This window comes from Anopheles coluzzii, chromosome 3, assembly GCF_943734685.1.
Source record: "Anopheles coluzzii chromosome 3, AcolN3, whole genome shotgun sequence".
In the NCBI taxonomy this organism is placed as follows: domain Eukaryota; kingdom Metazoa; phylum Arthropoda; class Insecta; order Diptera; family Culicidae; genus Anopheles; species Anopheles coluzzii.
In genome coordinates this window covers 27,496,043-27,510,710 of record NC_064671.1, presented here as the reverse complement: position 1 = coordinate 27,510,710, position 14,668 = coordinate 27,496,043, and the positions used below count along the sequence as shown (strand labels likewise).

General features: G+C 44.3%; 1 non-coding gene across 1 annotated transcript; it reads left to right on the top strand.

The window, feature by feature from the left end:
• The first annotated feature begins 13,736 nt into the window (after positions 1-13,736).
• Trnaa-agc (transfer RNA alanine (anticodon AGC)) lies at positions 13,737-13,809 on the top strand. Its single transcript has one exon. It is a non-coding gene; the product is annotated as a tRNA-Ala (tRNA).
• The last annotated feature ends 859 nt before the right edge of the window (positions 13,810-14,668 follow it).

The following is a 14,668-nucleotide window of genomic DNA, read 5'->3' as shown; positions in this document are numbered from 1 at the left end:
CAAAAATTTTATACTATTGTCTCTGCATTGGTCCATTTATAACAATAATTTCAACATTTCAACATTATACATTTTGAATTGAGGCTATCGTTCACTTACACCAGAGGAGAGCTCTGAGACCAAGAGAGGAGGCACACCGAGTTCAATTGCCAACTGGAAAACAGTTAACAGCTACCAAACCCAACACTTCAATCAATGTTACTATTCATTAAAAAAGAATCCAAATAATAAAGGAGACACTCTTCTCTCAAGAGGTGGGATAAAAATGCAAAAATTAAAAAAGGGCCTACAAAAATGCCCACTATTAAACTCCTACCTTTGGCTGTCATCCATTTGCCCTGCCCTGCGCAGAAGTGAACCGATGCGTGCCCAAATTTTCACACTTATTAGCCTACCTTTATCCTTTTTTGCCCGGTAGAAAAACGGTTCATCGCTCCCGACACCTGGGCAATGGTTGACAAGCCGGAGCGCGTCCCAATCGCACGGTAAATGCATGTTTTCATTCGTTCTGAATCCGATAGATGGCAAAACTCTTGCACACCGCTTCTCGAATGCATTCCCAGGCCGATGAATGGCCGTTTGTGCTTAGTTTTGCCTTTTTGAAGGATGAGTTTATGCTTCGTTTGGTTTTGTGTTTTCTTTTTTTGTGTCTCTAAGCGTCCCACTTCCACACACCGTTGGTGCCCGGCTCGATGGAACAATTTATGAATATTTGTTTGGTTTGAAGTGCTCGCGATCCGTTCTGGTTGACAGGACCGGGGGAGACCGGTACAACATTTCTATGAGAGAAACAATCTTAAAGGGGTTTTTGAGCTGCTTGCCTGTCCCTTCCGTAGTCATTTTTCGTGCGATTTATTAGCTGGTGTGTGTTACTGGTAGATGGGAATGGTCTTCGTTTTTTTCCACCCCGGACAACACAAATGAAAATGTGGAAAGAAAAACCCCTTTTTTCGTGTAATATGTTTAGGGAGAAGGATGGAAATGAAAAAGCGTACGCCGGTCATGGGTGATGAATGTGATGGACAGTTTTGTCCCGCTTTCAAAAGTCATGTCGAGACGCATGTGACATCGGGCTGTCAGATTGAGGTGTCTGTTGTTGTTGTTGTTGTTGTGCTTCTGTGAGCTGTAGCGCGATAGCATACAAAACCAATAAGCTAAATATTCTACATTCTAAAACTCACATTTAAATTTAATCGCTTCACTGTGGCGAATTTAACGTCCAAATAAATTCGCGTAACAAGCATCATCGCGCACCGTTCGTGCACAGCCACCCCGTGGCGCAAAATTAATTGTCTTCCAATGACGCGCAAAACGGGCGGCCCAACGTGGCTAATATGCCCACCGTTCAAGCGATCCGCGCAATGACGCGCGCGGGAAAATGTGTTCAATATCAATATTGAAAGTCGTCGCTGTCAGAAAAACGGAAAACACGCGTCTCGCCCTGCCGAAAAAGATGCTTCGCTACACTCCGGTGCCGGCAGCTTTCCCCCCGAGAGAAAAAGCGGGGTGCAATCTGTGTGCAGAATGTTGCCGAATGATAGCAAACGGAGGGTAACGGGGTGTTCTTTTGATAGCCCTTCCCTAAGTGGTGTAAAATAGAGGAGTGTCTCCTTCCGTTCGCCATGTTCCACGGGGCTTTGCGTGTGCGACCAGCGTTTTGCCCGGGTGTTACAATGGAAACACCGTAATGTTGCTTCCGCAGCCGTCAATTACACGTTTTTCTCGGCGTTCTGGCTGAAGCGAGGAGAGAGAGAGAGTGAGTGAATGCTGCACTTTCGAAAAGGGGAAGTGATTCGGTTCGGAAAACCATCCATCTGCATCGATATCGGAACGAGCCCAGTGCGTGGAATTGGTGGAATCCTGTGCACACAGCCCGGGGTAGTGTTAGGGGTAGTACCACTGAGCAGTATCACCGCTCTTGCCGCAGCCGTGTACGGGGTGGGTCGACTTTAATCGAATTATGGCACTTGATTTATGTGCGACTGTCGCACAATAATGTTTTAATTCTGTAACGCTTTTCCCCCTTGCAGTAAGTGTTCACGGTATTTGCAGCTTGCTTTCCTCCCGGGGTCGTTGTTTTGCTGTTGGGTGATGGCGGACCAAACATTCACACACACAGATAGACAGAGACATATATTAGAACGATCACTGCCATGTTTTGTAGCGTTAAGAAGATTGTGGCTGCTACGATTGAACAGGACTATTGGGATGCGTTCAATTAGCTGATGAGTAGCTGATTGAGGATTGTCTTGCTGACAGTCAATCGCAAAAGTACTCTAAAGTAGGTCTTTTTGTATTCAAAATAAGGGAGAATCGGAAGAATCGTTGCTGAAGTTTGAGTAAATTCAATTTCATGACTATCAAAAGGTAATTTTCATTTTTTCATCATTATTTTGTGAATTCAATGTTGGACTTTATTTTCTATCATTCAAGTAATCTTGATGGCACTATTTTGCAAGACGTTTAAAAGCGTTTATATTGCTTTTATGGTTCCTTTGGTATCTTAAAATACAATTTTTAAGCTTAAGTTGTAAACAATTCCATTTGGGTTATTGAAATTCGTGCATCATTTATTTTATTTTATTTTTTATTATACTCGATTCTGCACATCAACTTGAGTTGTAATAACGAGCAAACTATTTAATTTAATAGAATAATACAGGATTTTACAAGTCATTTTCGAATATAAACATTGTTTTTCACCGCGTACAAGATGTTAATCCACATCAATCTGACATTTCATTTCCATCACAATAATTTTTAATTTCTCCAACATGATTTTCAACACGACTTAAGCTGGATTGAGTTTGACAGTTCTTTGTTATGTGTTGAAAATCATGTGCTGAAACAGAAATTTCATTTTGAAGCAAATTTTTAAAGCAAAATTTTAAAGCTGTTGAAAAACATCTTGGATGCGGTGAATAACAATGTTTACATTCGAAACTGACTTGGAAAACCCAGAAAAGCTTCTTGTTGTTGTTGTTGGCGTATCGACATGTGCGTGTGCCATGCTGGCCTATGAGGCGTTTGAGATTTATTAAGTACAACGCAGTTCTTGCTATGGTTAATATGAGTTTTGAACCTGTGACTCCATGACCTATGACTGCAAGCTGTTCGAGTAGACGAGTTTACCACGGGACCTCAATAATACGTAGCTTCATTATATGTTCGTTAATTAAGGGAATAGTTGAACTATATGAGTCCTCGATCAATTTAAAATTTACGTTTTGCCCTGCTAATGCTATCACTCTTAATTTATCGTAACTATTGGGAAATACATTATACAAACTGCTCTCTTAGACGTCATTTGCAGGATATGGCTAGCCCTATTTTTGAATAAAGAAAAAAAAATGATAACCATGTTTTGAGCCCTTGTTTTCGTGAAATGGTATTGCACAATATTGCTCACCAGTGTTTAGCGGTGCGTTGACTTTCGTTAAAGTTTTTGGCCACCTTTCAGTCAATGCAATCAATGTTTTATTACGGCAATACTGAAAGTATAGGTAGGCACAAGCACGCTTCAAATTGTTGCTGCTCAATACACTTCAAAGCTACCGTCGTGATTCAACGTCTCTTTTCCTGAAACACACATCAAGCTCAATTGCGTGTGCAGTCACGCACGAAGAAAAACAATATGAAAATATATATAAAAAAACTCATAAAACTCACAAAAAACAGAAAACAGCAGCCTTCTTCCCCCGGCAACACTCCCACTGCTGACAACAATGAGAAGGAAAACAAAACCACGTATCAGCCTAATAACACGTTTAGGTAAACAAAACTTAAGGAAAACCCGCACAAGATAAGTACAGGTGCGAATTAAACAAGATGACGGGGCGCCTTTTTCCCCCACCCTCCATGCCCAGTCCCAGTTCGGGTTGCGCCGGCCACAAAGTCAAAAGAGTCAAGCGCTTGGCTTGGCTGACAGCCGGGATGATGTTCGGGGCCCGTCCCACCGGGATTGCCGCCCTGAACGGTTGGCTTCCTGGCGCACTGTATGTGTGACTGGTCAGTTTTCTGTGCTGCTTTGCTTTTTTTGTGAGTGTATGACGCTCCGTTCGGTGGGTTGCAATTCCTCCCGTGTTCCGTCGTGTTCCTAGCGGCCAGCGGCGCCATTGTTCCCGGGAGTCGCCACCATTCGGTTGGGTGCATAAATAAACACCTTCTATTTTTCGATTCAACCATTCCCGCGCTCTTCACTTGCTGTTCGGAAGCTAGCGGAGACTGTTGGCGTTTACCGGCGAATCTGTTCGCGCGATAGAATCGGTCCGTGGCGGTCTCTTTTGTTAAGCCCAAAGGTACCTCCAAAACATGGGTTTTGGAGAGCTCAACATGGGAAGCTGACACGGGGTGACGGTTAAGAAAGAAGTGGCGGCAAACTTGAAGTATGTTTCTATTGTGTTGTGGGCTGTCGGACTCTCCTTTTTGCCCCAGGCCCTCTTCCGGGCCGAGAACGGTGTCCGGGCCGTTTGGTCAGCTAAGACAGGAGTGCTGAGGAGTATGGGAAGGAGTTTCAAGCGGCCCCGGGACGGTGTTTTGGGGCGTTTGAGTCGTTCGAGTTGGGCATAGAGAAAGGATAGCGTCAGTCCAGTGTCAAACAAGAGAAAGGTGCTGGTAGTCGACGTAGACAAAAGTCCTATTTTTCTAGCCCACTCGTCCTGTACCGGTGATCCTGCACTGGTGGTTGCAAATTACATAGTGCATGGTTTAAGCTTTTTTTTATTCTATAAGCAATTGACCCAGCGTTTGTTAAGGTACAATTTCCAACGTCAAATGTTGCTTCCTTTTGCGCGCACACGCTTTTGAACGGGTAATTATAGGCGGCTGATGTGTGTGTGTGATGTGACGCTTAACTAATTGAGGCTTTCGGAATGTAAGGATTTGAGGGTTGCTGTAGAGCAGAATATACATAATTTTTGAGCAATTAGATTTAAATATATTTCAAATGCTGAAGAAAGAGTGTATGGAAACAATTTTCCATTTCCCAGTGATCGATTCAAAAGAGTGTGCTTGTGATTGAGATCTCCCTAGCATACTACCCTAACAATAGGGAGAAAACGCGATAGAACGATTTAGAAGTCGCTCGTCACACGGCTCCGCAGCATCGCGAACGAAGAAACGCGTGTCGTTGAGAAGTCAATTGGTTTTGTCAACACTTGAGCGGCAGACGGAGAAATCAAGGATCACCGGAAGAGGGTGTCCCCGCTGTGCCGGCTGTGAGCAATAAAATCCGTCCTGGGGAAAGTTTTCTCGTCCACGGCGGAGACAAGTCGCCGACACGATGGGGGGGCGCCAAACAAAAAAAATCTCTCACAAACACAAGAAGACGAAGGAATCGCGGGAAAGCGTGCGAGTGCGAACCCCCTTATTCCTGACGCTCGGTGTCGTTCAGGTGAGGGCACGACATGGCTAGAAGCGGCGGTTAAGTGGTTGCTTTATTGGGCCGCGCCCGACCAGCTCGGGTGGGCCCGGTGGGAGGTCGTGGATGAGTAGTTTCCTGGGAACGGGCGCAAGGAACGGAACACCGGCCACCAATCGGAAAGGATCAATCGAATCGATCGTGCTCGTGGGATAGGGTATGCTGGTTTCATTTGATTATTTATGAAAAAAACTCCGTGTAGTTTGCCGGATATGTGTGCGTGCAATTAAACGCTGCCCATGGGAGATCGAACGCATAAGCCATCTTGACGATGCACTTGAGAGTGTATGGGAAATTTTTACGAATTTTAAACTGCATCCAGGGATATCGAGACGATGCAGCTCGGTTGGGTGTCAAGAAATGGAGTTTTGAGAGTTGAGAGCAAAATGCTGTACGCACTTTAGACTGTTTAATCACGTATTGAACATAAATAAACCGCCATGCATTCGTACAATTGAAGTTAATGTAATTTGTTTCTTTTTATTTCAGGGACATTCGTTTGAAGATTTGATTTTAGTTTATTTTACTGAAAGCCGATTTTTATGAATAGTTTTTTATGAATAGTTTTATGTAGACAGATCGTTCCTTTCTAAATAGATAAGGAAAACTGATTTCAGAGATTGTGTGGACTGATATAGATTTTCAGTTATAACTTGCGAAATTGGTGGAAAAACCTTCATTACCGTCAACATCTTGGATGGCAATTTATATTGCCATCATGTCAACGTTGTACGTCCCATTTGTCCACACCTTGAGGAGCTGTCGAAATAATGCCCACTAGCTAATAATATAAATTACCCTTTCCGTCACTAATGCCTAGACATTGAATAGAAGAAAAAACACCCTTTTCCAAATAATCGCTACGAATGACCTAACCACCAGAAGGTGTTGGCAAATTACAGACAAATAATAACTGTAAAATGACTACGCGCGGGAGAGACACCGCACAAAGAGTTATGACCTGAGGAACATGGCATCCAACATGCCTTCGTTGTTTATGCAAGTCTGTCAGATAATTGTTGTACATGAGTGTGATCGTTTCGCGTCGCCAATTGCATGCCCTCCCATTCGGTTGAGCCAGCCCAGCAATGGGAACAACGATTTGTGCCCTATCGGAGGGGAGTGAAAATCAACTCCCTGCATGAGCATGAGAAACGGTGTCATAACTCACTCATCATTAGCGAGCTGGCGAAGCAACTTTCGACAATTATCCGACACGGCAGCGATCGCGTACATTGGGCATCGATGCAACTGGTGCACTCATTTAGAGTAAACTTAGCGTCATGCTAATCATTCGCCGCGTATGTACCGACCGAAGGGTGAGCTATATTTATAACAAACTTTCGTACGCTTACAACACAGTCCGGTGGAAAGTATCGTACGTGGAATTGTGCCGATCGAACGGTATCGATCAAGCCCGCAACCGACGAACTCGCCGAACCCCTTTCACAACACGAAATTGTGAAGCTTCATTGATGAATAGCAACAGTTGGCGATGGCAGGCACAGGAGTGTAGCTGCTTGGTGCACTTATTGGCAACTTGGGTAGACGCAAAAGCCTGGAGTGGCCGCGTTTGGTGGACGCTGGTCCTAATCATAAGATCCATTACTTAATGAACCATCTCGCATCGCACCACCGAACCAGCGCAAACGGTCAACGGTCTCAATGGACGTTCCCACTTTCGGACGACCTACCGGGGGAAGCAGGGGGCACTATTGCCTGTCCACCCAGTGTGGATCAAATCAGTTATCCAGTGCGCCAGCTTAGAGACTTCCCTCGCAGAGTGGGCGTACAGCTTACTTTCTAGCGCCTGGAGCCATCGGTAGTGGCGGCAGATCGCGCTAGATTACAGATTGTCAGCACTGATCTTCCCTCCCCATCATCCGGGACTACCCGGTACGCACAACCCGCACGCCCCGCCATGCTCATTCGGTTGCGGAGTTGCAATTTCTTCATCCCCTTCACTCCGCTCGCTGACTCCCTGGGACGGTTGTTTTGCTTCAGCATCTTTTTGTTGTTATATGGCATTAATGTTTTGAAAATGGCGTATAACACTTTCGGTATGTAATTTTCTGTTATATCGTATGCGGTGCGGTTTTGTTGCCCGTCTTGCTGCTTCACACATTCGTAGCAATTTCCCTTTTGTAATGGATCCATTGTGCTGCTGCTGATGAATGAAAAACTGGCCCGCAGCTTCGCGATGAGAAACTGATAGTGGCGTACGATGATGCGATGTCCAAACGGATCATTGTGGGTTTTGGGCCGGCCAGGGGCCAACAATCTGCTACAGCCCCCCCCCCCCCCCCCTCCTACCTTACCACTCAAATTAGTGAGCGGTTTTTCGGCAGCGAAACACAGAAGGCCCGGGGAATGAATGGTCGAACAATTGTTTCCTACACTCACTACCGTCCCGGGAGCTTGTGTTTGCGTTAGTTGGTTTTTGAAGCCCTTTGCTGTGCTGCGTTGCCGATGATCTTTCGGGTGCGGCGTGTGGTTCAATGAAAAGATGTTTCGCCGAACGAAGGGGAGGAACGGGCTGGATCGTGGAGGAAATCGACAGCCCCAATGTACCTTTGAATGGGTTTACGTTGTTGTGAAAATATTGATAATTATCGGCGATGGCGGCGCGATTTTTGCTTTCATGATGGCGCCACGAAGGGTTTGGAGCAATTTCTTTTGATGTTTGACGAACGTTTGGAGATTGTTGGAGAAGTCAAAATTCTGTCTCATTAATTGGGGAGTTCAACTTTGATGTTAACATTGGTGAAAAACGCAACGAAAAAACTGAACGCTGTCTTCATTAAAAGATCACTCAACAAGTATAGTAGGCTTAAGCGCCATCTGTGAGCAAATCCTAGAACTGTTTGCAGTTAGTTTCTCTGTTTCTATTTCGAAAATGTTACTAAAGAAGCAGCAAACAGTTCCGTTAGCCATGATACAATAATAGCACCACAAGTTGCTCCTACTTTCATGCTTGATAAGTATGCATTAAGTGCGGCGGTACATCAATCGATGCCCGAAAATAAATGCCAATTGCGTAAGATCAATGATCCGCCACCGTAGCTGCCGCACGAGATCAAAGGAAATTCGACGCCGCGAGATCCGAGCGCTCTTTTGGGGATGATGAATGTGAAAAGAAAGGAGGGCATAAATAGTGGGCCAAGTTAGCTTGCAGCAACGGAGATATTCAGATGATCGTTGAAGTTCAATAAAATATGTTCTCATACACATCAATTACACACAACTCATCGTGCTCCCGTAATACTACCTCAGCTCAGCCCCGTCAAGGTGAGTCAATTTCAACCCGATTGAAAAATCAACGCATCCGGCATCGTTTTGCGTCGCAAATGCATCGGAGAGCACTCAATCATCTACGTTCCCGGTCATCGCATTGGCAATTTGCATTGACATGACAGGTAAACAATGCGTTGCTACCGAGAACTCTGCTTGCCCGATCCCGGCCGGGACCGGGCGTCCGTCATCATTCGTTCGCCCGGCAGGGATGACTTCAATCCGTGTGCCCTTCCCCGGGGACTTGCGATACATCTTCATACACACAATCCGGAGAGCGATAGAGAAAGAGAGACAGAGCGAGAGAGGGATAATTAGCAGTGAGACCTGAAGATTTCTCACTTGCTCGAAGAAGACAAACGCTTGGTGCTTGAGAAGGATCGATTTTGCATGTTAAAAAAGAGCGACATTTCAATGTGCTTCCTGGCGTTGATTGGAAGCAAGTGGAACGAAGCATGACAACTTCACCTACCCCATCCTGTCTCTGTACTCTGTCATAGTGAGCGATTTGACCTATCCACATGCACACGTATGGATTAGTGGATTCGATGACGGTTTTGCCCAGTGGTACGCTTCCATGCTATTTGTACGCTTGTCGCCAATCCGGGGAATGCACCCCGGTGTTTGAATGCGATCGATCCAGATGATGCATCGCTTTCGGGTGCATTTGCTTCCATTACCATAATAATAAAGCCTCTCCCTCTGTTTTGTCTACTTGGCCCTTCTTCGCCAAGTAGGCGAGAGTTTGTTGTAGTTGGGCGGGTTTTGTTTTGTCCTTCTCCATTTGCTAATACACCGGTTTTCGCATCCGGACTGTGGACCTGGGCCTGCAAAAGGTGGTTTCGCAAGAAGCGGGATCTGGTGTGCCGGGTGTGCCTCGAGTGAAATTGGTATCGAAGCGAGCAAACATGATCGAGACGTTTGACGGGGATATCTCGCTTTGACGGATGGGCGTACCTTGCACGGGCAGAATGCAGCAACGCAAAGCTCGAGGTGCAATGCGTTGCAGCTTCCGATTGACGGGTTTTGTGGTTTTTGTTTTCCCTTCTGGATCAGTGCATTGAATGGAGGAACTGATTTGTTGAGACACATGATTGAGCACGGGCTGATTGGGTTGTCGTGTTGCGTTTGGAACGGTTTTCTAACGGGGCTGAATGTTGCTACCGCTTTGTGATGCGCAAACTGGATGCAGTTTCTTGTGGCAATGCATGACAAACGGATGATGGAACACTTCGCGTAGCAAAGAACACGTGCAGCGTTGATGGAGCGGAAATTGTTAAGGAGGAGATCTAATGAAGTAAATATTTAGATGATTTCAGAGAAGCATCGGACAAGGAGGTGGAATTAGTAGCAGAAATTCCTTAAATTGAAATCCATAAATAACAAAAGCATGAAGCAATTTTATAAAGAGCCTGATGATTTTTTTAGTACCGAAAATCCCCAAGAATGATTAATTTAATGATCGAGTATTGAGAACTTTTTTTCAGATCACTGGAATGATCGTAATGCATCACAAAAGTTTTATTGTAATAAAACGGTATGCCCTTTTCATCGACCTGCTCCTGGAATTCTATTCGTGCACCTCGCGACTCATAATTCTCTCCGGAAAGCTTCCCTGCGACACAAATCTAATTACACGCAACGCGTCATAAATCTCAACAGAATTCCTTACCTTTCGGGAACGGAAAACCGTTCCCATACCGAGTCATCTCCATGGCAACCTGTTGCATTGAGCTATTCTTAGCGTCGAAAGGAACGTCCAACGTCTTAGCCGTTGCGCGAGAACGAAGCAACACGCTGTGCACCCTCGGTGAAGCAATTCTGAAGCTTGTTCTGAATAGAACGACGAACGTTTTCTTTTATTCCCCGGGGCGAGATATTCGCCCCATAACAACAACAACAACAACAGCACCGGCACGTCATCGAACGGGAGACGAACGACACCCCATCAGTTATCAATAAAAGTCCGGTGCCGGTCGTCGGAAAGAAGACGCAAGAAAGCTGAAGGAAGCACAAACAAATCTATACCCGATTCACCCACAACCCGGGTGATCGGGGATGGGATGGAGGTAGCGAGGTAGAGAGGCAAGATAAATTACACATCATAAATATTAAGCCATACAATAGCGATATGTCATAATATATGGCGTTTTTATTTCAATTTCTCATTTCGTCATTTCAACGACGGTGTACACTGACGACGGCAGGGCTCGGTAACGATGGGACGACGCATTCACACATACCCACCGGCCTGAGCCTGTTTGATGTTTCAATCATCATTTTTCTTGCGTGTGAAGCGTCAAAATTGTGGATTTTGTGTAGCGTTACTACGCTTGCAATCAAAAGATTACCGAAGAGGAAGGCTTTTCTTTTCGACGGCCTTCAGGGGCATTGGGGGAACAATTTGATATTTGGAGCTGTTTGGTCTTCTTTCTACCAGGAACCTAATAGTTTCTCCATCACTCAACATTGCTTTACCCGTACGGTGAAGCTTTTAGTTTGACTTTAGTTAAAAGAAGGTCATCCATAATCTGCGCTGCTACAGGGAATACTGTTTACGCGTGTTTGTTTGTTTGGTCAAATGACAGATGATCGTTCACAAGAAAGCACGTTTGCGTTGTTTTGCTTTTTTTCTACACAGAGGGCGCTCTTTTTTCAACCGAGTGCTGATCTCATGTCTTGCTGGGGTTTAAAAGTCCTCTTTTCAATCCTACATTACCATGGCAACTATGTCTAAATCTCTGGGTAAATGCATCTGTTATGTTATGTGGGAAACAATGCAATTCCAGCGTCGAGGTGTGACTCGTCTCGTCAGTGTTTTCTTACCGGATTCCTTTCCTTTACCCAACACGATCATAAAACACGAGCTTTCGCGCCATTGTGATTTCGAGTGAAACGGAATACATTTGAACAAATATTTGCTGTTGTGGTGCATTTCTTAGGAATTTCTTTGGAAGGAATTATAGCCAAAGCCAGGCGTATTCCTATTTTCTTCGTTGCCGAGGCTTGACGACCGATCGTTTGTTTGTTTGATTGGTGTTGGGCTTCCTGCGATGTAATTGACCCCATCATAAATTGAGGGTGTCACGGGGTACCGGAAGGACTTACAGGACAGTACAGCTACGTGATGCACTGTGGGTCATGCTGCGACGTGTGTCCTAAGGATGTAAAGATTTATGCTGCACTGTGTCGAGTGTTCTGCAAAAGGCTATGATTGGAGGGGTTATAAAACGATCGTTTGCAACAAGATTTTGAGCAACGACCAACACTGTGGTTGAACAAAAAATTGTAACACGGTTTTTTGAAGGAGTTTTTTGATGAATTAATTCCCATGTCTTTGTGGCACAATTGTACAAATTCGTCGCTGGAAAGAGGGCTGATGAAATGGAACAATTTAGAGGCTATTCATGCGAGCGTTTTGTGCTGAAGGAAGGGTAATAAAATCGTAAGAAGGATATTTACAAACAGCTTAGGCCGTTGCAAAGATCGTGATGATAAGACAAACAAATAATTATATTTTTTGCTTTCTTGTTTCAATACCGATGGTTTTAAAAATACACTAAAAACGTGTTTCTTACCATTCTTAAGGTACAGCTAGAAAGTATCGAATTCAACGGAACGAATGATGCAAAACATCGGTTTAAAATAAAACGCCTTTCGTTTTTTTGCCTCCATCGTACACATCGAAAACATTCGTCCTTTCGCCAGGACAAATCACACACCATAGCACGAAAATTGGACTGCGAACGGATTGTGTCCCGCGCAAAAAACAAGAAGAAACACATTCCCTCCACGTAATGCGATACTTTGTAATGTCTCGATCGTGCTCGGATGTCGCACGCATACGGCGGGATGCGTTTCTGATGCCGGCGTTTGCTTTCATGTTTTGCCGAATTGTGTCACCCTGCGTGCGGCAAAACTATCCCACCGGCAGCAACAAGGGACGACAAAAGGCGCTCATGCCGCCAACTGATGGCGCGGTGCGCCATCTCTCTACTCCGGAACCGTTTGCCGCTACTTCCGGAACGAGTTTTTCTCGATTTGTTTTCGGTGTGTTTTATGTCCTTTTTTGTAGCCGAATTTGTGTCATACGAGCGGGGTAACGGCATGAGCGTATGATGTCTCGTGACAATGTTATTAATTTGTGATGTTCAGTTAGCAACGAAACAAACTGCTTCAGGATTGGAAGTCCCTCCCGAACAGCTACAGACTAGAGAACAGTTATCATGTCCTTGTTGACATTGGCGTAAGGCCATTCCGGGACGGTTGTTAGAATAATAAATAGAAAGTTTGATACAAAGTAGCTGATTATGGGGCGAGTTTTTCCCTTCCCGCTCGCACGGTAACGTTTGCTTTCGGGATGTTGAATCGTTACGTTAAATTTATGGTGACGAAATGGAGGGTTGCAACGGATTTGGTAGCCGAGTGGACAAAAACAAACACAATTGGACCGGGTATCGGATTTCAATCAGGAGGGGCCAGTTTATCTGGCCGATAATCCAAGGGCAACGGTTAGGGTAATAATGGCGACCATGAAACAAATCGTACATGAATGTTTGATGTTTGCTAGAGCCAAACGGGGCAGGATTGGTTGCGTATATAGATGGTTGGCTGAAGATATAGGGCAAGCGAGGTAGCAGATTGTTGGGTCACAATGGTAAATTGTGCTGTTGTGAAATATGTTTATTGAAGCTATAGTTTTGGCTGGATTAGTTGAATTGTAAATATGTGAAATTTTGGTTTGGTACCATCGATATATTTCATGCACTATATGAACATAACTTTCAAAACAAGTTGTACGTGTGTTTTAAAAGCACAAAAGCTGACGAATATAGACAAAGAAAGCACGACAAAGTTACTGAAATTGAATGAAATCTTGAAATTACTCTTTTTTTCACACATTGCTTTCAAATCTTATGCAAATGTTGTCTTATTATTATGTTTTATTGGAAAACTTGATCTTAATACTGATTCTGAGCGCTGTTCACGTCTATCTGTTTGCTGTCTATCGCCTTCCCTTCACCAAGGGGGTGTAGCTCAGACGGTAGAGCGCTCGCTTAGCATGTGAGAGGTACTGGGATCGATACCCAGCATCTCCAGGGACATTTTTTCCACCACCAAACAGCAAGGTTTTTTAAATATGCACTTTATCATTTTTTGCACCACAAACTGACTCTTTATTTATCTTTTTTTATATAACTTCTTTGATCCTTGTTCGCTTCGATTAAACCATATGGATGTAGTCGCTTTTACGATTGAAAGTATTCCCTAGGAGGGTTATGTTTAAAAAAAAAACAAAGCTACAATGATCTCTACAATTGATAAAATCATGTAAAAAGCTTAATGGATTGTACGGATTTGCTGAACGTATCGATTGTTCGACCAGTAAGCACTCACCTAGAAATGTCAAGCTGGCCTGTTTCGCTCTCACCACTCGGTTTGTCAGACAGATCAAATTACATCAGTTTGATCGTAAATAAAAATTGCAACAGTGTATTTGTACTGTGCGTGATATCGATCCGTTTTTAAAGAGGGACTTTAGTTTTGGTTTTGCCGCTCTACCGTGGTGTCCTGGCGAGGTTGTGTGCTGTGTGTAATTGTTTCTGATTTATGTGAGCCATTGTTTATTGCTCTGGTTCTGGATTGCTGATGCAAATCTAATCTAAGATAACGAGCCGATTTTGAAACAAAAATGGATTCAAATTTCGTTAACGTATGCTTATTGTTCCGGTGGGAAATGTAACATTCAAGCATATCGATACTTTTGCATGCGTTTTGAATGTTCGTTCTGCAAGTTCTCGAGTTACACACTAAACCGTTCGTTTCGTCAATAAAATGTACACACAACGTTGTTTAGCAAACTGTGGTCGGACGGGTATAAACTTTCTCTGTGCAAGGTTTTACAACTTTACTTGGAAGTGTTTTATGTGCTGCTCGGTGCTCGGTGTTGGCGACACG